The following is a 24181-nucleotide window of genomic DNA, read 5'->3' as shown; positions in this document are numbered from 1 at the left end:
CCTTTTCATTCAAGTACAAATGGTAAGATACAACACAAAGTAACAGTGAAACAAAGTGCATCCAACAGATGCATACAGGTTTTCAGTAAGGAGTCTAATTAGTATATCCACTGCTGTGAATAGTAGTTAACAACTGTTGGCTTCTTGGAAGGGTAAGGTTCAATAGACAGTGCAATAAATACTTCCTGGATAGAGGAACTACATTTCTTTTATTAAAATGTCATGTAAGAGGGGGATAGGAACAAAAGAAATGAACCTTTTCATTACAGACTCGGTGTGTGTGACTTTGTTCATAATCATCAGTTTCCACACTGTAACTTTTAAAATAATATGTGTATCTTCACAAAATCTGACTAGCTTTCTGTAAATATTACTGGTTTTTTGTATACAAAAAAATTCAAAGTATTTGATCAAGTATTTCACTAAAATTAAGTTATCTTTTGAAATTCAAGAATTGTTCAAACTGGTCCACTTTCTCTTTTCCTCCTCTTCAAAAACTGCATTACAACAAACTTTATTTAAGTGTTTTCAACCAATGGCAAGTAGTGTAGTGACTAGAAAATATAAGTTCAGGGTTGTAAGATAAAATACACTGTTTAATGTAAGTAGTGTTAATTTTGTGAATTAATATTTCATGACTGTTTTGTTTCACAATAAGAGAGTTGAAAGCAGATGGTTATTGTAAGTTGTGTAATTGATATTAAGGCTACAGAGATTTCTAGGATACCTCAATGTAAGATATAAAAAGTGTCAACAACCAAAAAGAGGCTACAGAGTAGGAAGTGAGCCAAAAATAAAGCCAAGGACAAAAAGAGTTTCAGTCAGAGAGAAGTTAGAAAATGTGAAATGAATTATTTAAAATAGAGAAAAATAGTTTGGCTTGTCAACTGCATTTTAAACCAATTGAATTTGGCCAAAATGGATTTTTGTGAAGAAGAGAACCATACAGTATTTAGATCCAGTTGTGATACATGTAGTGTGAAGAATTTGTCATGTTTCACTTGTTTTGAACATATTTTAAAATAAGTGGAATGCATACTGTTTATTTATTTTTGAATTTATCTCCAAAAAATGGCAAACATCCACTGTAAAAGAATCCTTAGTCCAACACAGAAATTTAAATTATTATATACAATATTTAAAAGTGCATTTTTAACTGAAATGAAATCAGAACATTGGAAAAATTATGGTTCTTCAAAACGCTGTAGGAGTGGGTGTGCTTTTAGGTCTAATGCACCAGTGTCCAACTGTATTTCATAGTCACCCAAACTGTTTAAAATGTGTTAACATTTTCACTTTGAGGCAAAAAAATTAACTGTGTTTTTAAAGATGGGTAAAAAATACATAGTAATGTTTTCAATTATTTATTAAGAAAATTAATTATACAAAAAAATAGGTGGTAGAAGTAAAGCACCAGTTCACCACAGGTCAATAGCTGTTTTGGCATGTGGCAAGCGGTGACCATGTTGGACACCATAGGTCTGAGAGATCTATAGCAGGTGAAAAACAATACTCTTTTCTCTCTTCACATGTTGTCTGAGAAAGAAGGAAAATAACTTTCTAAATCCACTCTTGATTTGTTGAAGGTAGAATTAGGTGGTGTACAGATACCATATACCTCATTGCTATATTGTGTATATATACAAAACACAAAAATCTGTGTCTGTCTCTTGTTCCATTGTCTAACTAATCCAGGTTCACTGGACCAGTCTTAACTAAGCTGTGTATAATGTTTTCAAACAAGCAAAAACAGTAGTGCTTTCAATAAATGATCTCCTTCTTAATGAGGGTAAATGTGAAGATAATTTGGAAGTGGCCATGCATGGTTCCTAACTTCTCCACCCCATTATTGCTGTTATTGAACACTTTGATTGAGTTAACATCAGTTATATTCATCGATGCACAGAGCACACAAACATTTAATATATACATCTCGAAGACTGTGATGGGCTTTCTTTGAAGGAATTAAATGAACAAAGATGACTGCCTTTGTTACAATAATGCATAAACTGAGATGAAGTTTCTATTTCAACAGCCACCATAAGGTTGGTATGAAAAGCTGTTGTTTGAGTTGTAATTTCTTACTTTGACCTGTCTGTAAGACACTTCTGTAGCCATTGGCTTTCTATTAAATAATCATGTGAAACACTGTGGAAAGAAGTTATGAGCTGGGTGTTGAAAGCAGGTAACAGAATGCACCACTACTGACATTACAATTGATACTACCTCTTTCTACAGGGTCATAATGACCATTATACAGTCTAGTAAATGAATGTTAAAATTAATTGTATGAAAATCAGGATTTTTCTCATTTATCATATCTTCCACCTTCAGATTTTGTTTAAGTTCATGCACAAATAAAGGAAAGGTACCTCAGCTTGATAAATATGAAACATAAAATTCTGAGTCATTTTTTATGATTCTAGCTCAGAACTTTTTACTAGGGCATGCTAGTTGACTTCTAGGTGTTGCTGTACCTAACATGAGTCATCAGAGATGGTATCTACTGCTTCATGTGATAGTTCACCTGGTATCAATTTGAGTGTGAATTTGTATTATTAATGGCTCAAAAGTAATATGTTCTTCTGGTTTATTAACATCTTAGTTGATTGGCCAGCTACAAGGAGAACATAAATCATGTAATTAATTTCTGTTTTGAAAGAATTATGACCTGTAAAGTGCAGCATTTTTATCTAGGTATGCGTGGAGTCTGAAGTGGATATTTTAATAATATTTTTTCCTTTTGAGTCTGTTTTAATTTTTATTCCATTTGTCAATTTTATTTTGCAAAGTGGTAAACAAGTGAACTGATTATATGCAAAAACGGCTCGTTTGGGTTGAGAAAATATTTTACATAGAAGAGCGAACAACGTTTCGACCTTCTTCGGTCATCGTCAGGTTCACAAAGAAAGAGGTAACTGACCGGAAGCTGACCACATTTTGAAAGGGGGTTGTGTAACTGTGTGTTGAAATGTAGAGGGCGGTATTAGATGTTTGAATATATAATTTTATTTATTTTATTATATTAATATAGGTATAAAGGCCTTCCTTTATATTGGTTTATTTTGGGTTTAAGTTGTTGTATAAGTAAGGCTTCTTTAATTTTGCGTTTGTTTGTGTTTGTTTCTTTATTTAGTATTTGAGTGTTTTCTATGGTTATGTTGTGTTTATTTGACTTGCAGTGTTGAAAACGTGTGAAAGTGACTTTTATGTTCTTTGAATCTGGTTTCCATTTTTCTACTTGTTTCTCAATATAGAAGTCGTGGCAGTTATCACATTGTATTTTATAAATAATGTTGGTGTGGTGTTTGTCAGTGTAGTTTTACATAGTATAGACCTCAGTTTTATGCCTGGTTTTTGAATAAATTTGGTATTAACTGGAATGTCATATTTTGTTACTAATTTTTGCCAAATGTTGGTTATTTGTTTGCTGATGTCAGGAATATATGGTATACAGCAGTATATGGTTTCGTGGTTTTTTGATTCGTGAGCTGTATTTACTTTAGTTGGTTGATTTTGCTTTCTGTCTAGGTGTGTGCGTATAATGTTTTCTGCAGTTTGTGGAGGAAACTTATTGATGTTGATGAAGTATTGTTTTATTTTGTCTAATTCATCGGTAATCTTATCTGGTGAGCATAGTTTTATGGCTGTGTTTATTTGGTTTCTTAGTATGTTGAGTGTTTGTTTTGTTTCATGTGCTGAGTCCCAAGGAATGTATAGTCCAGTATGGGTGATTTTTCGGTGGATTTCTGTTTTGAATTGTGTGTCAGTTCTTGTAATTTTGAGGTTAAGAAATGATATTTGATTGCTTTCTTCCTGTTCACATGTGAAGTTAATGTTGGGATGTATAGAGTTAATGTGATTGAAAAATTAAGTTTGTGTTCTGTAGATTTGAATCCAGCAACCGTGTCATCTACATATCTGTACCAGTATAGTGGTGGATGTAATGCTGTGTTAATTGCTTGTGTTTCAACTTGTGTCATAAAAATATTGGCTAGAACTGGTGATACTGGGTTCCCTATGCTTAGGCCATTTGTTTGTATATAGTTTTGGTTGTTGAACATGAAGTTTGTCTTTATCGTGGTGAATTCTATGAGGGTTGCTAACTGGTTACTGGGAATTTCTATAGTTGGGTTAGGTTCTCGGATATAGAGTTCTAAGGCTATCTTGCAGGCTTCAGTGGTTGGAACTTCTGTAAAGAAGGATATAACATCGAAACTGGCCATTAAGGCTTTATGATTAAGTTGATTCAGATTAGACTTGAAATTAAAAGAGTCTTTGATGAATGAGCTGGCTGATGTTACATATTTGGAGAATGCCCATGCTATGTATTTACCAAGATTGTAATTAAACGATTCATATGTGGACATTATTGGTCGTAAATACTCTTTTAATTTCAAGTCTAATCTAAGACTCTTAATTATTGAGTTTTGTGGAGCGTATGATATAATAATCTTTAAAATACATAAAGCATAGTGTTTTCTGCCACAATATCTCTACCATCTTGTTAAACCCCTATAAATAAATGGTGACATGTTAGGTAATTCACTCAGGGTGTTCTGCTACTGTAAAGTTATATTTTGTGGAGATATTTCGACAGAATTACTGAGTATTATCCAAAGATTTGTACATTCCGATGTCATGGGTGTCATGTGACATGAGTCAGTAATAGTGCATGAATCAGATAGTATTTTTGTGTTTTGTAAGTAAGGTATATTCTATCTCTGTAATGCTAGTGTCATAACAGTATTGGTTATAATTTCTGATATATATAATTGTTTTCATTATATAAACATGTATATTTTTATTATTAGAATTATTTTGTGTTAAGTTATTGATTTAGTCATCAACTCACACTCCTTTTTCAGGTACTTGATTTAATATTGACAAATGGAAACCAAACAATGAAAATAAAGATAACCTGCCTACAGATTTTCAAGACTTTCTAGACAGGTGTCTAGAAGTGGACGTAAATAAACGCCACATTGCCTCTGAACTCTTATTAAAGATATGGTATAAATTACTGTTATTTTACTCAGATATTTTGGTTTACTTTGAACCTATTATCTTGATAACATACACCAAAAAGCAGTACCAGTATGTTTAGTTTCATTTTGGCCCATCCTACAGTACTGTGCAAAAGTGTTAGGACAAAGTCAAAAATCAGATTTCAGGCAGCTTTCAAAAAGCATCTGAAGATAAATCACAGGTACAATATCGATATTTTATTATTCTTCACATTTAGTGCAAGAAAAATTTAGTGAGAGTTCAACAAACAGTGAATATTTGTTGTGTCTCCTTTTACTTTAATAACTATGGAAAGTCTTTCAGGCTTTGTTACAAGATGTTTAATCACAGTGTCCTTTGGGAGTTTAGTCAAAATGTCTCTGATACACTCCCATATTGTTTCATTGGAAGTAGCTTTTGATTTTTCAAGTTTTTGATTTCTAAAATTCCAAATCTGCTCATTTGAGATGGGGCTCTTAGGGAACTATTGTATTATTTTGAATAACTCCAGTGGCTTATTTCTCAGCTAAGTAATTTCTGCATATGTTGGATGAGTGTTTGGGGTCATTATTCTCTTGGTAGTACCACTTGGTCTGCCATGATGGATCATTATTTAGTGGTCCATTATTCCACCTATTTTGCAGAAATTTCCTGTCATCTCTACAGAAAAACACCTCAAACCATCACATTGCCTCTCCCATGCTTTATCACAGGTTCTGTGCATTGAAATAAGAATTTCTCATCTTTCTTCTGCTGGATGTACAATGTACACTTTGAGTAAAACTATTTCAAACTTTGACTTTTCCATCCATATTACCTCTTTTCAATTATCAGCAGTCCAGTTTCTTGTCAATACTTGGAGAACAAAGTAAAGGTTTTTCAAATGCTACATGATCAAATATTCTATCATCATTGACTTATCTTGATATTGTAGATCTGGACAAATTTCTTTCATTTGGTACATGGTCATTTATCACATGCTTGAAACCAGTTTTCTTTCTATCCAGAAGGTTGCACAAACTAAGGTACTTAATGCCAGTTTCATTGACTCTAGGTGTTCTGTTTCTTCCCTTCTTATTTTCAAATTTATCTGTATTGTACTCATTATCTGTGGTGTAGTTGACAGTACTTGGGGAAAATTTCAAGTCTACAGCAATTAGATGAAGAGTCCAACAAGCATCACATAAAGTTTTTATGCAAAGTCTCTGATCTACTGACAATTATTTCCTCATTTTGAGTTGTGGAATGATAACGTCATTTGTGTGTTATTACTGTTTTTATCACGATTTATTTGTGGATTGCTATTAAATTTATTCCTTCTAACACATACTGGTTCAATATGCTAGCTTCTTTCTACATAGTTGAGGCATTGCATGTTGTACCATGACATTTATTTCATGCCCTAAATTTTACCACTATATTCATTCAAACAGAACCATTATGACATGTCCAAGGTACAAGCATAGGAAATTCTAAAAACTCAGTGTTCTCACCCTAGCTCATTTAATTGTTAAAAAGTGATCAATGAATCACTACCATGGTGTTGAAATTTACAAATAATTTCTTTTAACCTACCATACGGTCCTTAGCCTAATTATTTTTGTATGCATGAACACTGCATGCAAAATCTTCTGGTAAATGGCTTTGTTAGATTGTGGTTTTCATTATACATGAGTCATGGTGCACTAATTGATAGTTTAGACATTTAACCAGTTTCATGTCAGTGGTTAACACATAAAATGTTGCTTTCCCTTGGATATTGTAAATGGAGAACTTGAATAGATTTATCTGGTTCAGCATGAGTCTGTTTGACGGCTCACATGACATATTTGTCTTTACTCACTTACACTTTTGATACTAATGACTTTTAATGTAGTATACATATCTTTAAAACAAATGACAGACTTTCAGTGAATGTTATAAGTGTTTCACATTAAAAAAATTATTTTTAGTGAAGTGTTTTTAGTAAAGTAAAAAAACAATTTTTCTGTGAATATATTTCTGTGGAAAGTAATTTACATCTTAAGACTGAAAATAACCCTCATCTAAAAATGTCAAATTTTATTTGTTCTGTCTTATATACAATTGTTTGTTTTTAGTAAAACTTTATATTTTATGTTATTTTCTTTATACAATGTTGGTGAATTTGACCTACCTCCTGACCACCAAAAATTAGAAAACAAGAAAAATTGTGATAATTAAAGGAAGTTGTCTACCTTCTAATATTATTAGTGAATGCTCATGGAGAACTTGTTTACATGTTATACTTTTGTGGTGATTGTGTATAAAGATATCTACTTTGTTAGCCCTTTGACATCCTGTTGCTTAAGGTGTGCATGTCACAATGTTTTACAGAGTTACATTTAAAGTTTAAATCAAAGACTTTATTGTCAATATACACAGATAAATTTGGTATAAAAACATAGTTTGTGAACACAATTTTAATATTTGTTTAAAGTTCTTATTGTTAAAAATAAATAATTATAAAATCCTAAATTTTTCCTGGTATTAGAATTGTTACATTTGATCTTTAAGTTCTTCCTCTTCTCTAATTTATTGAACACCCCTCCAAGAAATAAGAAATGCCACATAGACTTCTAATTATAATATAGACAAAGTATACTTTTTATATCTCCCATTGTTATTTTCCTACAAACCACAAACTGGATAATCAGACCCACCTATTGCATTCCATCTTTCACAAATACCAATAGTTCTCTTTAATGTTTCATACAATATTATTGATACCCAATAGAAAGCTAAAGTTTTAATCTATCTAATGATGAAGCTTGTTGTTTTCTTTACACAGCACTATCTGTTTTGTCGTTTGAAATTGTAGAGCTTAGCTGAATTTCTTTGAGGATATTATTATACAGTTAGAAAGCCAGAAAATTATGATAATTATAGGACAGTGTTTTCTGTGTGTCATTATTCTGTGCTATTATTTGCATTAATTGTTGTATTAATGCCATTAATATGTAAAAAAATATAACATTTTATGACAGATAAAATAAAAAATGAAGAAAAGACCAAGGCATGTACTTTATTGCATGTTTTTAATGTTTTTTCTTTATTATTATAACAGTAAGTAAAATATAAAAATAGAAACTTATAAGATAAAGTAAAGAATGAAAGAAATTCTTCTTAACAGAGTATGTTTGTGAGCAGCTCATGTATATATAATATATATTTATATAATTTGATATGTTAATGTTCATTGCATATCTGTTCAGGGATTTACAACTTGTGTGGTATAATTATTAGTTACACAACATTCAAGGTACAATAAACAATAAAATATAAGCATCTCTGTACTGTTACAAGCTATAAGGTATTTAAAATAAACAGTTCTAGTATCTTGTTATAACTTTATATCATTCTAGAATGAAAAAGGGTAATTTATATGTATTTCATAATTTTATATGGTGGTAACAAGGTAAGTTTAAGTTCCCCAACCCAGTATATGTTATGGTAGATAAAACAAGAAAAACATTGCAAAGTTTTTCTGAAAAAAAAAAGTTACATATATTTAGAAAAATTTAGTGATTATGCAAATAAAGTTTTAAAAGTTTTAGGTAAAGAAAATTATTTTTATTTTGACATGAAAATCACTTTACATTTGCACCATTCACCCACCATCTTACTCCTTATATTTATGGACAAAGTTTTAATGAAATTTCTCAACTGAAAATTTTAATTGTGTTTGTTTGCAAAATACTTGCTTACTGTATACCAAGTTTTTTGAAATCACATAAGGTACTATCATTGTTATGGTGCATATACATTCATAGTTACATGGTGGTTACAAGCTTATGGTAAATACACAAAACCAGTTATGGAAGTGTTAATTTCAGTGTCTGCTTTATAACTTTTGTATCATTATTCTTCTGCAAGCCTCTAAAATATGGCAACAAACTTTGATTATAAGAGATTTTATTTTAGTATTTCTACTTCTTATTAAACAGAAACAATACATTTAAAATTTCTGTTGTTGTGTCATGGCTTAAGGTGTATCTACCTTTGTAGTTTTAGCTGTTTTATTTATTTCTTATGAATTTCAATTGAGCTTTCTAATTTTTCACAGAATTTTTATTATTCATATACAGCTATCATCAGAATTACCATACCTTTGTGAATATTTAAAATAAATTTATTTCACAATTAAAGGAAGAGACCCAATAAGAATCCATTGTATTTATTAATGTCCACTAGGTGGCAGTTGTCTTGTTCCAGGTAAATCGAAAAAAATTATGTCAAATACTTAGTGAGCTTCTTTTTAAGTTAAATCTGGAAAAAAATGTTGTGTACATATAATGTTTAAGAGACACACAAAAACTGGTGACAAAAGAAAATTAAAAACTAATTCTGAGGGTAGTTTTAATGTAGTTATTTTATTCAGTAAAACTTTTAATTCACTGTTTAATAACATTTCCTCCATGCTTGTTTGTTTTTTTGTTTTGGAATTTCGCACAAAGCTACACGAGAGCTATCTGTGCTAGCCGTCCCTAATTTAGCAGTGTAAGACTAGAGGGAAGGTAGCTAGTCATCACCACCCACCGCCAACTCTTGGGCTACTCTTTTACCAATGAATAGTGGGATTGACCGTCACATTATACACCCCCACGGCTGGGAGGGCGAGCATGTTTAGCACGACGCGGGCGCGAACCCGCGACCCTCGGATTACGAGTCACACGCCTTATGCGCTTGGCCATGCCAGGCCCATTCCTCCATGCAAGAATGTGTCTCTGTATATATATGTAATCCATGACTAAACATTAAAACAAAAGTAAAATGATAAACTTTAAAACAGTAGGTCTTAATGAACTAAAAGTTTGTATTTCTGTTAAATCTGAAACTAGAAGTTATTATGAACCTGTTTACATTAGGTAATCTGACTTACCCTGTTAACACATTTATAGTTTTACATTTATTTCAAGAACAGCACTGCTACTGACAGTTTCAAAAATATGTATAATTTTCCAAAATACATTTGAAGGGTGACCTTTTGAAAGTGCTTGGGTTATAGGGTTTTTGTCACGTCATATAGCTTTAAGCATTTATATTACTGTTCTATATATTGATATATAGAAAATTGTATATTTTATAAATTGAAATATACGAAGTTACTGTGTAGAGGAATCTGGTCAGAGGGTAAGTGTATAAAACCCATGAGACTATGGGAGAAGTCCTACTGGTCAAGAAGCATCCAGTAAAGGAAAATCATGTGCATTTGACCAAAGGATTCCTGAAAAGAGATAAAACCTCTCACACAGAGAGAGAAGAAGGTAAAGCCTTCCTGACTTCCCATTCTACTGGAGGTAGTAAAGAACTTCTCCAACTTTATGAAAAACCCAACTCAAGCAGCTTCTTGAAGGAGTTTGTTTGTTTGCCTTGAAGTTAAGCAAAAAGCTACACAGTTGTCTACCTGTACTTTGCCCACCAGTTATTAAACCCAGTTTCTAGTGTTATAAGTCTGCAGACATACAGTTGTGGCACTGGGGACTCTTGAAGAAATAAATGAATGTGGGTTGCTGACTTGGCCCAAAAGTCAGTAGTAGCAGCCAGTTGACCATGTAATTGTGAGTCTGAAGGCTAAGTTAGTGAAAATGGCATGCAAAAGATCATACTTCTTGGCAAAATATGAACTGAGCTGAAGAAAGACCAAATGGCAGTGCCCAGAACTGTAAGACAGTACTATTGTGGATGAACCAAAGAAAAGGATGTCACAATGAGGCAACTGAGATGTGAAGATAGGTGGCCAACAAACTGAACTTGGTCATTCAAAGTTCTGAGGAAAAAACTCACTAAAATGAAAGGTAGAATTCCATGGTGAAGTGAGGTTTCTCCAGATAGGTATATAGTCAAAACACATCTTTGATGAGTTTCCAATATTCCATATTTTTGGATAAAACAAATAAATGAGAGTAAAATCCTAGTTGAGTTGGCATAGAGGATTTGAACAAACTCAACAAAACAAATGGATGAGATACAATCCTGAGGAGGAAGGAAAGATATCTGGGAAGTCATGAAGGGTAGCCAAAAAGACACATAAGTAAACATACTAAGAGAAAGTATTCAATACTAACGAGTGAACCTAACATAGGAACTTTTAGTATTTACAAAGTAAATAAAAGTAATAAATCTAGAAATATACGAAATTTTAATGTAAAATATAAAACAAAAAATAAGGTGCAAAATCAATAAAGGAAAGCTGGAGATAAAAGACCCTTCAGTATGAAATATAGAAGTCCATCCAAATAACCTATAACTCAAAGGACATAAAATCAAATCAATTTCAAAACCATGGGAGAAAAAGGCACCCAGTTAATAATAACAGTTTTCACTTAAATCTATTCCCAAATTAGATGTGACTAGTAGTGAAAAATAATAATTGATCTTTAAATGTAAATTTAAACACAAGTAACCTAGATGGTGTAACAGGTTTACCATTATACATTTATTTTAATAACTTGTGTTTATTATAGTACAGTGTTTTTTATGCATGTGAAATTATTCATTGTTCACTAAGATATTCTTGTTGTAGCAGTCATCAAGTCCTTTTTCACTCAACTTTTGTCAGTCATCTGTGTTGACAAATGCAGGCTAATTGAGTTCTTTAAATTGGGCTTCTATATTCAAGGATTCCAGCTCAGTCATGAATGCCTGTTCTTTTCCCATGTCTTTATTATTATTACATGCAATTTTCAGCTGTACTACACTGGTCTCGTGACTGTTTAAGAGCTTGTCAGTCATCAAAAACACTTTGAAGTAGAGTTAAAACAGTACTTGAACACTGATTTTATGAGCCTCTATGGTTCTTTTGTGGTGATTGCCAATAAAAATCTGAGTCACTGTCACACTACTTATAATTTTGTCACCCTGGCATTTCAATCAGACCTTGATATTAACACTTTTCTCTGTCTTTATTATATGTTATTATGTAACAAAGAGAGTTTGCAACTACACTAGAAATATTATTCTGTACTTTATTTTAACAAAAGTGTTAATACCTATACCAGCTGTCTTGAGAATACATTTTTACTTCAAGTGGGTTTCTCATCATCATGAATTACTTGATATGACCCTTAGATTATCTGTAATAAGAAAGCCTAATGTTACTTGATCACTGAATCAATTTTTAAATAATTTAACAACAAATACTACATTCTGTAAGAATCATTTTACTATAGATAAAACTTTTATTGACATGGAAATAATGCGAGAGCAAATCTTGTCAATAAAACCACAGTGTTCTCAGGGAAGCATTAAACAGATGTCATATTTGACATGTCTGGTTAGTAAAGCTTAACAAATCAGTATTTCATTATGTGTGTGACAGGTTCTTATCCATAAATTGTGGTGACATATATGTCGATGTTAATTGTTATTTCTCATTTCCATGCAACTGGTCTGAAATAGCTGCAAATGGTATCAACTTTGAATTTCAAAATGGATGCCCTGAACATTATTAGAAAATCTGGCAGTAATTATATTGTGAATCAGTGTGCCATTTGTATAATGTTTAGATATTGTTGCCAAGAATCTAGCCAGAAAAATATCAAACCTAGAATTTGCCACATCAGCAAGAAATTATAAAATTTTGTTTGATATAAAAATGAGTTGTTTTCCAGTTAATGTTTCATTCCAATTTTTCAAAATTTACAGTAAAGTAGTTATGGATGTAATCAGTTTGGTTGTGCCTGAATGTGGATTAGGTTGTAGTGAACATTTATTCTATGATAAGTATTAGATAATGATTAGCCAAAATGTATTCAGTTTTATTCTCAGATGAATTTTATAAAAGTTTCATAAATAATACAGCCTTGTTTACAGAACTTGTAGACACCTTGAGCTCCTTTGTTTTCTGTTTTCAACCCTTATTTGCTTAACTTTGTTCTGCTGGCTTTTATTAGAGAACTGGAATCATCCTTTCAGGCATGTTATTTTCCTTTGATTAATGCAGTTTTTTTTTCAAAATGTAAAGCTGGTTCAGACACACAAATAATTATTTCATAATGTTGAGAAAATCAGAAACTGTAATCGTGGACATTCTAAATTAAATATTTCAAACCAGTTTTTGAAGTTAAAGTTAACAATAACCATTTCTTTGTTTAGAATTAAGCACAAAGCTACACATTGGGCTATTTTTGTTCTGCCCACCACGGGTATCAAAACCCAGTTTTTAGCAGTGTGAGTTCACAGACATACTGCAGTGCCACTGAGGTGCATTAGCAATAGTAAATTGTATCTGAATTTAAATACACACACTTTAGGTTTTCAAGATAATAAAATTATTGCAATCCACATTTACAATGCCTGCATATAGAGTAACTTATCAACTATAGCCTCAACTGCTGGTTCAAACAAAGATATTGCCATTTCTTCTGAGCAGCCTGTGTCTTTTGCCAAGCTACCTGTGACAGGACAAGACTGTAATGCTTGGTCTGTGAATATATTGTGCATCAACAGTATAACAATAGATAAACCACATCCAGCATTTCTCCTGGTGTTAGAAATGGTTCTTATAATATAAACACCAAACCAGGCTATTATTTCCACCTGAAAAGATAATTACAGGAATTTTAAAAAACAAAACACTCATCTCAACTCGAGGCTTTCTTATGCAGATAAGTTTGTTTCAAAATGCATTTGAAAATGAAAAATAATTACCATAGTTTGGTGACAATTGGAAAAGCATATGCTCTGAATAAAAGGAAGGATATTCTGTTATCAGATGACACACACACAAGCTGATCTACAAATACATAGTTATATACAATATTTTATTGTTCACCCACAATATTAGTTTATAATAAGGTTAACAGAATTTTGGAAGCAACTGGTGCATTATAATAGTTACAAAAAATAGCAGTATTATTTTCAAATTTTTCAGTTTAATTTATATAACTTTGGTGCACTTTGCATGTGGTCCAATATATTAATTCACTAAAATTGTATATATTAGTTCATTAATTTGACTTTACTACTACATTCCATTTACACATATGTATGTAATTAAGTTACAAAATGCATCACAATACAAATAAATGAATTAGTGGAAAATCTCACTTATTTTATGCTATATTATTATGGGAAATCGAACATTGAACAGATAGCCCATTCTATGTCTTTGTGCTGAAATAAACATTTATTATATATATAAAAAGTAACTTAAAGTATTGTTATACCATCACCATGATTACATACACGATCTAAAACTCTGTCTGTAAGAATAATAATAAGCTTTGGAAATTAAAATTGTAACAGATAGAAGATATGGAAGCAGGCATAAATGTGACGAGAGAGTTGTATGATTAAATGGACTCATACAGTGTACCAGTTCCACCTGAGGATATTGCTGGATATTCAGTAAGGTTGATTATTATTTGTCTTATAAACCTCAATGTGTACTTTTATAAAACGCTGTATTAGCACATTAGTTAAGTTGATGCATTTCTTTTAAGCTAAGTATGCAATTTGATAAGACTCCATACTGATACATTCAGTTAAATACTGATTAACCTTAACCTCAGTATTTATTTTTATGAAGTTTCATGTCAGTATCTTAATGAAATTGTTACAATTTTCCACTGGGATGTGAATAAATTAATAAAAGACTGTTAGATCTATATTTAAAGAAAATCTGCACTTTGAAGTCTCATGTTTATGGAGGTGTTAGAATATTATCTTTCATTTATAACAGAAATACTGTATTGTATCTTATGAAAAAAAATTGTGTGATATTGGTTTTGATTATCATCAAGCATTAACTGTGATCTAGTTTTTGAAAATAAAGTTTTAATTTCTATACATCTGACTTAAAGGATCTGTGTTGAACGAAGCAATTCCATCAGAGAAGTAGGAGCCTAATACATGAGTCTCTTACATTAATATGCATACCACCATTTCTGAATTCTGACAAAGCTTTGCTTGAGTATTCTTGACTGAAAAGAAAAAAGGATAACTTGTATAATTTACGTTTGCTTTGTCTTCAAACTGACTGTGATCTCTTGACATCTGAACTTGTACATAATAATTGAAACTGCATTTTCTAATATATGCCTTTAAGAAAAGGAGAAAATCTTATGTTGATAACCTTAAAACGTTTTTGTCCCAGTGAAGAGAGCATTCATGCGAGAATAGAAATAAGGTTAGAAAGAGCAATGCTGAGTATGTTAAACAAACAAACCAGCCAAAAAGAAGTATGTCACTTGAGCCAGATGGAAGAAAAACTATATCAAAGATAACAGCAAAAGCTCGGAAATGTTGAGAGATAGTAATGAAAAAAGTTACAAGAAGGATAGGCCTAGAGCCCAGTCACTCTTGAGACTTAGTACAAAAAATGCTACAAGACAAATATAAAAAAGTTTCAAATAAAAATATTAGGAGGTAGAAATGGGATCACCAATAAAGTAAGGGAACAAATTAGGAATGAATAATATTTCAGTACTTGGTGGTTCTTGACATGGTGCAACATAAAAAAAGTTGGCATGGTCATTGTTCTGCTTATTCTTTGTGTTTTACTGTGAACTTTAATCCAACTATAGATATGAGTTGGGTTTTATTAGTGACTAATTCTATCTAAATAAATGTCAAAAAAATTCAAAGGAAAAATTAGGAAGTAGGAATAGAGCACAAAAAGTAAGGAAACAAGGCATCACTTTTAAAATAATTGCTTTTAACACTTTTCTTATGAAAATTAAATAATCATTAATTGTTAAATCACTAAGTTAGTTAAATAACAACTCTTAAACTAAACAATCTTGTATATCCAATGTATTTACTTGATTTTTAATGCTGTGTCCTGTAACAGGAGACTGCCTCATTGGAGCAATAATTATTTTACAATGTAAGAATACTCAATCTGTATGGTAAGTAAAAAGAAACAATCAAAAATAAAAGAAAGCATCATTGAAAACTATATGTTATCCTTTAGAGTAAGATTTGTTATTTCAGGACTGATGTGTGTTTGTAATCTAACTTAGGATGTTGTTCATGTTTTTTTATAGGCTTCAGGTGGTTTGCTCTGTCACTTGCAGAAAACTCTCAAACATGAATCATCAGAAAGACAGACATGTATAACAAATTTGAACTTGTTAAGGATATTGATGAACTTAAGCAAAAGGTGAAAGAGTTAAAAAGAGATGTTGAGATAAGAAGGGTCAGGCATTGTTACAAACTTGTGCATGCTCTACACAGTATGGCTAGTGGTGCACCATAAGCGACAGTCAATTCCTATTACTTTGGTGTAGCCCAAAGGTTAGAAATGAATGCTGTTGACTAGCTGCTTTCTCTCTGGTCTTTCAATTTAAACATTAGAGATAGTTAGTGCAGATCATCATTTTGTGGCTTTGCATGGATATCTGAAATAAAAAAAAAACAGGAGAAATAAATTTTACAAATGTTTTTTACTTACTAAGACAAGTCAAAAAGTAAATATTATGTGTACAGAAAGTCTTTTCAATTCTCTTAGTATTATCTTGTGTGAAGGTAAACATCAAAAATATTCTCGAGGTTTGTCAGTTCTATTTGCTTGATAAACAGAAAGTACTAAAACAATATACATAGTTAAACAGATATCAAGCACAAACATTCATCTTTCCATCACAGTAAGGGCTGTTCTCCTCTTACATGTTATGTGACTGCTTTTATACTGTTATATGTCCTTAGTCTAATGAGCATGCTTTGGATGATACAAATGTTATTATTACAATGAACAAAAAATGTCACTTTTTAAAATTTTTTATTGATTAACCCAGAATATGGCATTCAAATTCACACATTCTTCATGTCATATGTTGTAGAACTCAAGATGATTTTAATGTAAAATGTCTGTTTTAATTATTAGGTTTTAAAATGAAATATTATGGCTATAATATCATCAAACACCTTCTTGGTGTTTCTTATGTTATATATCAATCATTTTCATAATATCTCTATCTGTGTCAAAGGGAAAGAGTGGAAGTGTGTGTGTTGGGTGCCTAAAGATAGATTTATGTTTGTATGTGTGATAGTTTTGGAAATGTAAGAGTTACTGACAAAATAAGTTCTTGAAGTATTATAATTTTTGTGGAATGTATGTATTTTAGGAGTCATTTCTTATGGACGTGAACTCTGATCCACAGAAAGTTACAGACTTACTTTCTTCCTTGGCTGTGAGGTTAGAACAGATAACAGGACAGGCGTCCCAATATAAACAATACCAAAGAGATCTTCAGGTTCCAAATTTTAGAGAAGAGAATGCTCACAATTATAGTAAAATGGTAGTAATGAAAATGTTGCATTATAAAACTTGAATAAAAGTGTCCACACATGAAATTTGAATGTTTTAGTTTCTCAGAGAAACATTAAGCATTACAACATAGCATAAGAAATATCAATCTTACAGTTGTTTGGTGTGTGTGTGAGTTGTGATAGTTCATGTGTGGTTAATCAGCTGCACAAGTATTGGTATTTCTGCTTAGTCCATTGTATCTTAGAATTGAAGCTTTATAGCCTGTATTCTCATATTTATTCATACAATACATTACTATTTTACAGCATCATTTATCAAATTTGGGTAAACACTCAACAAACCAGCAAATATGATTTTCTTTCTTCTCATCTCCACCATGTTTACATTATTCTTTATTATTGGTGTGTTAATGTTAACTTATTCATAACAAAATGTATATCACCATGAAATCTAAAGTTGGGTATGGTTTACATAAATAGCACAACCACTATTCCATGCTTGTAATGTGTTTCATCATTATTAGCTTTTTATTTGTGCACTGATGTGGCTTAACAGCAATGGTTAGTGTGGAACAAGAGAGGTATAAGAAAATAACAAATAGCAAGAGGTGCAGCATATACCAGGTTATCTGATAAATAATGTCCAAAAATTTAATACAGAAAGTGCATAATCATTTCTGTCTTTGTAGAAGGCTTTAGTGACTAATTATGTAGTAGGACATGTGTAAAAATATTCAAACAAATAAAAGAAACTAACCCAACTCCACTTTTTCAGATCATTAATCAAATAAACACTTATGAAGATGGATGTGTCTGGGGACCACTTTAAATATGTAATGCTTTATGAGTTTGAAAAGGCAGTAGTGAAGCAGAAACTACCCAAAACATTCAAGGTGTTTATAGGAGGTGTTAAAACTTGGAAAATGGGTCCATCATGATTTGACAGAAGCCAACCTTGGAGCAAGAGTGGCTATTTGTACTTTTCTGCACTCTTGTGAATGTAACTTACTTTTTTTTTGGGCAAAATAGTGACTGGAAACGAAAAATGGATATTTTATAAAAATGTTTAGTACTACAGACAATGGCTCAGTACAAATAAAATAGCTAAGGCACAACCCGAAATAGGAAAATCTTGTTAAACATTTGGTGGGATATTGTTGATGTGATTCACTTTGAGTTGCTGCCACTCAATGTAGCATTTACACCAGACTTCTATTGTTAACAGTTAGAGCACTTGAATGTTACACTGAAAGAAAAGAGGCCTGCTTTTATCATTTGTAAAGGTGTTGTGTTATACCAGAATAATGTAAGGATCACATCTGAAAAGATTGAAGAGCTGGACTGGGGAAAACTTTCACATTCTCTTTATTCTCTAGACCTTGCCCCATCTGATTATAATTTATTTTGATGTTTGCAGAACTTTCTTAATGGAAAACAGCTTAGAACACATGAAGATGTCAAAACTATTCTCTATTACATTATTTTCCTTCAAATCCCAATGATTTTATAGAAGTGGAATTCAGAAGCTTGTGAATCATTGGCAGGAAATAATTAATAATAATGGAACATACATTGTTGATGAAATAACAGTAAAAGCATTTGAAATCCTTTCTCTTTTTCTGAACCTAAAATTGGACATGACTTAAGGGATGACCTGATATGTACAGAAACCACATATTTACATCCTATTCAGATGGGCCTGACATTTTACAATCTTACATGAGTTGTACATATATTTGTTAGATACAGATTACAGTCTGCCCAGGAAAAGTTAAAAGTGTGAAAGATTTCTAAGAGCATATTGGACATTTTTTAACTGCAAGAATCACAATCATTTGTTTTAACTTATTCTAATTGCATTTTTCTTTTATTTATTTTTTGAAATGAAAACAAAATGACATCTGAAATTATTTTATCTCTACTGAATTAAAATAGAAAATATCAACATGTGACATGTCACACCCTTTTCTACAAATCTACTCTTAAATTCAAAAGAATAATGTTCAATGTTTTTATTTTATTTATAGAATTGTGTATGATATTTTCTCAGTTATTTGATCGTAATTTCATTGTGTGGCAACAAGACAAGTTGAATATAATGATTGGATTACATTTTATTAAGCTATTATATGATAAAAGTAACGGCTAAGAAATATTTTCAGTCATTTTAATACAGACAATAGAGATTGTCTGAAACTTCTATTAAACTTTTCAAAAAATTAAAATTGTTAGTTGTTTTAAACAATGCACATATGAATGTGTTATAAATAACAAAACATTTACATCAGTTCAGCATATAAAGCTCAAATACCATAACATCACTTGAGATTTGATACTTTTATATATTTTTGGTATTGATGGGATTGGTTTTAGTTTTCTCTGTGTATATTTTGCAATATACTTAGCTGTTAAGGTTCATATATGTGTAATATTTAAATGAAATAATTGTTATTCCAAAACATACTAACCATCAGCTGACAAAACAGCTATTCTTTGACATCAGCTCTGTCTATCTAATCATTGGTTTCATATATTGTTTTATAACCCATTTAAATGCCCTTAGCAATATCTAATTTGCAAATTTCTCCTCCCTCTTCTATGCATTTTCTATCCTGGTACTGTATACAAGTACCTGACTCAGATAATTTAATCACTTATTCTAATGACAACAATGTGTTGCTTATTTCCCCATTGTGGAATGTAATTTTCACACCATCTTGTGGATTTCAGTATAATTATAATTACAAAAAAAAGACATGATATTTGCAGGTATGAATTCCCATGTTACTGTTGCCAGCAAGGTAATTAATCCACCTTTCCATACTCCTCCTTTGTTATATAGCATCTCTTTTTCTTTGGTATGCAGTTTTCCATTTTTTTATCCACTGAGAAATGGAGACTTTCATTTGTCCTGGGGTGTTTTATTTTAGGGCTTCTGAAGTTGTCTTTTTGTTGATCCTGGAGAGAATATGGATTCTGTTTTCTGACATTTTTCTTCACTATATTGACTTTTGAAGTCTGATTTGGATCCTAATCCTTTTTTTTCTATTCCTCATTTAGGTATGTGATTTTGTGTGGGGCTTTTGCTTGTCTTCTTTTAGTCTACTCCCATCTTGTTGATGAAGGTATTTATTTTCTTCTCCTTCTTGATATTTCTGGTTCAGGCTGGAAGCTTTAATATTGTATTATGTAATGAGATAGATTAACCTTGTTTTCTCCTTTTCTGTTTGCTTGCCTTGGTTTTCCACTTATTGATGGAATTTCTCGTTTTTTGGCTGCTGACGTTTTGATGTCATAAATTGGAGTAATTGACATATATGTAAAACTTTCTCTTCTCCCCATAGGACTTTTCTTTCTAAGCCTGTGGCAAGTATGGAAAGGGGGTACATCTATCTCAGCAATTCTTTTACCATCTCTTTCTCACAACTCCAATTGATTGTAAACTGAAAATTTGTTTTGGTCTATCAAACCTGAAAGTGTTTTGTGATTCACTTTTTCTCCTTTTGTGGTAATCTTCTTGACTGTGTTTCCATTGGGATCCTTCAGTTTCTCTTGAATTTCCCAATTTCTTCAGAAGTGGATTCCCAAGTATCCATTTTGCATATTTTGGTCCATACAGTTGAGGTATCTTCTGAATTACATCTCAACAGATTCAGCACATGTTTTTGCTGGCTCTTTCATTAATACAGTGGTGAACTTTTTACAGGCCAATATTCAGACTTCTTCCACTGCTTTTCTCTCATGTTCTTTACATGCTTGGGAGTTTTTCCTTACCCCATGACTGTTTTTAACATCTGCTGGATTATAAGGAGGAAGGGGGTATATTTGTACACTCTTGTATCTTTATTTTCCAGGGTCCCCTATATATTGATTTCACTGGTTTCTACTTTGTGAAGAGTGTTGCCAAGACAAGTGTGCTTCTCTCAGTCCATTTCAACACTAGCAGCTGATTTGGTAAATCTTACTACTGATTTTGACAGGATCTGTAGAAATGATGTGTTCAATAAGACCATCTAAGTGCTTTCTAGATGATATTACTATATTATCATGGACTGCTATTCATGAACTATCCTGAATAAAGCTAAAGGTGATTCTGCCAGTCATTGGATTGAATAAATCGGGGTTGGTTTTTCTTTAAAAATTTAGGAAATTGGCCCACCTATTGCACAGTTCCTCAGGACTCCCATCTTGCATTTCCCTACCCTCAGATTTTACTAATGGAGCTAGGGAGTCATTACCATACACAGTGTCCCTGTGGTATTGGACAGAGGCTTTTCCTCCAGAGTGTTAGAGAAGAGAGCAAAGTTAGGGGCACTCGTACTTTGGTCCCTGGATGTTTTCTCATATGTCATTTAGAGTAGGACCAATCTCTGTGAGAGCCTACTCATAATTTCAGTTCATAGTTGACATGAAGCTATCTGGTTGAGGGGTGCATAGACCATTTTTTTATCAATGTCAGTTTTTTTATTATCTATGGAAGGAAATCCACTTTCTCCTCGTAATTCCAAATGTGAAATACTCTGACCTTAGGTCCTTAATTGAGCACAGGTTCCACATTCTCTACATAATTCTTGGGGCAAGCCAAATACTCATTATCCATTTGGTTAGGGAGAGAGAATGAGCATTTGTATTTGTAATTCCATACTGGATGATTTCACCTGGACTAGTTCAGGTGAAAGTTTGTTCACTTCAGTGTTGCTTACTTTTTTGTTGTAGTTTTGTTGGTGCAAAACACGTCATTCTACAGTTACAGGTTGGGATTAAATCAAAAGTATATATATCTATGACATTGCAGTCCTATAGCCATTAATGCCAACGTGGGATATAGGGACCAAGGCCCTTAATTCCAACCCTGAGTTGTTGCAGCTTTGATTGTCTGGTTGAGATTGGCTTGTAATAATTACTCATGTACTATTCCACCTTTGATATAGGAACTAAGTTTTGGGTGAAGAGCATACCTGTTCTGTATGTAGTGTGGTTCTCCCATTTGTGTACCACTTTTATCTTCATACACCACTGTTCAGTGCAGACACTTTCTGTATGGATCATGCTCACACAGTTCCCTCTACTTTCTGAGGGTGGGATTCTTGCTATATTGTCAGCTAATGGTAAATATGTTTTGGAAGTTAACATTTTCCGTTCAGGAAAATGTATTTTCAATAATACTCATCTTCACCGACTTCTACCCTGCTTCCCCACTGAGAGCCAGTGTCAGTCTTGATAAAGTGATTACACTATCTAAGTCAGATACTTATATATATAGTACCAGGATAGAGGACACATTGACAATGGTGGAGAAATTTGCAAATTAGATGTTACCAGGGGCATTTACCTGCATTACAAAAGACTGAAGCATGTGAGACTAGTGCTTAAAAGTGCTTGGACAAGCCGATGGCAAAGAATGACTAAATTGTCAGTGGCAGTAACTATTACTGAAAATACATTTTAGTTCACAAAAATGTTAAGTGACTATGAGAACAAAATATCAGTTCCCTAGTCTTATCTTTCTCACTTTTAAATATGAAAATGCACCAACAGTGTGAATTCATTTTACAATCTTAAATATGCTCAATAAGATCTTTGAACATCAGAGGTGCTATCCTAGTAACACTTTCCAATAATTCAATGTCCTTTATGAGGTAAGGAGCCCAAAATTGAATACTACTCCAAATGTGGCCAAACAAATGAACAATAAAATGACATTATAACCTCTTTCAAACTTTCACTCACTATTTTTGTAGATGCAGTCTGTAATCCTATTTGCCCTGCCACTGATTAGCAACAGCATATTGTGATGTTAAGTAATCGATTAGCCAGAACACAAAGAAAATAGAAGATTTTGTGAGAATGCAGACTAAAACAAATGCTTTTTTTAGCTAAAGGTGAACAAATGAATGATTAGGTGATGGTATACAGTCTGATGGTAGGACTATTGTGTTGTGATTTATTTGCTTGAATGAGTGTTGTTCCACTTGTTGTTGTTTTTCTAGGGTTTCAATGTTTTAGGCTGATTCCCTTCATTAGGCAGTAAAGAATATGTTGCAGTATAATATATATGAATAATATATATACATACCGTATTTTATATTGTGTCATATTAACCTATCAATAATTATTAACATATCACTTAACAGTTCGTGTGTAATCTAACCAGAAAACCTAATTATCATAGTTTTTCAGTGTGTGCTATTTAAGGTACTTTTAAAACAGTTCACAACTATTTACAGCTGTTCCAGTTTTGATGTATGTGTTGAAAGTTTTAACATCTAACTTCAAGTCTCTTCATCAAATACATTTAATGTTTTGTACTGCTGTTTTGTATAAGATGAAATATGGAATATAAAAAAAAACTGGAGAATAAAACATTGGAAAATATCCAGAATAATAAGTTTTCATTAATCAGTGATGAATCACCAACCAATAACGATAAAAATTGTTGGATGTTTTACTTGATTATCTTGCCCATAAAGCTAAATATTTAAGTGAAACAATGAACCATTGAGTGTGATAAAAGCTGATATTGAGTCCTTGTATAATGAAAGTGTTAAGCTATGGGAAAAGCAAAGATTTATGCACATGGTAGAACATAACATTATTTATAGGACTAAAGAATGTATTAAAGACAAGGTTATAAGGGGTGACCAAACTTCTTGACATAAATGGGGTTGTGAGCACATTAAAAGGTTGTGATAATCCAAGTTTTTTTTTGTATTTCTTTAGCTCAGAGTTGGGGCCCGGCATGACCAACTGTGTTAAGGCATTCGACTCTTAATCCGAGGGTCACGGGTTCGAATCCTGGTTGCACCAAACATGCTAATATTCATTGATATTCAATCCCACTATTCGTTGGTGAAAGAGTAGCCCAAGAATTGGCAGTGGGTGGTGATGACTGGCTGCCTTTCTTCATGTCTCACACTGTTAAATTAGGGACGGCTAGCAA

At 32.1% G+C, this 24181-nt stretch overlaps 1 protein-coding gene and 1 long non-coding RNA gene across 3 annotated transcripts in view; both read left to right on the top strand.

Moving 5' to 3' along the window:
* Positions 1–19048, top strand: part of LOC143230295 (uncharacterized) — a 28678-nt gene extending 9630 nt beyond the window's left edge. The window contains exons 4-5 of one of the 2 annotated variants that reach the window (XR_013016374.1): positions 14275–14376; positions 17097–19048. This is a non-coding gene — a long non-coding RNA (uncharacterized LOC143230295). Of the gene's footprint in view, positions 1–14073; positions 14377–17096 lie in introns of those variants that run through there. The other variant, XR_013016373.1, reaches the window with a different exon arrangement.
* The window catches only part of LOC143228506 (serine/threonine-protein kinase atr-like), a 56878-nt gene that overhangs the window by 1017 nt on the left and 31680 nt on the right, over positions 1–24181 (top strand). The gene's annotated exons all lie outside the window — the stretch shown is intronic.

This window comes from Tachypleus tridentatus, chromosome 10 (genome assembly GCF_004210375.1).
Source record: "Tachypleus tridentatus isolate NWPU-2018 chromosome 10, ASM421037v1, whole genome shotgun sequence".
NCBI classification, from domain to species: Eukaryota; Metazoa; Arthropoda; class Merostomata; order Xiphosura; family Limulidae; genus Tachypleus; species Tachypleus tridentatus.
The sequence above is the reverse complement of the archived record's forward strand: the minus strand, read 5'-3'. Positions and strand labels throughout refer to the sequence as shown.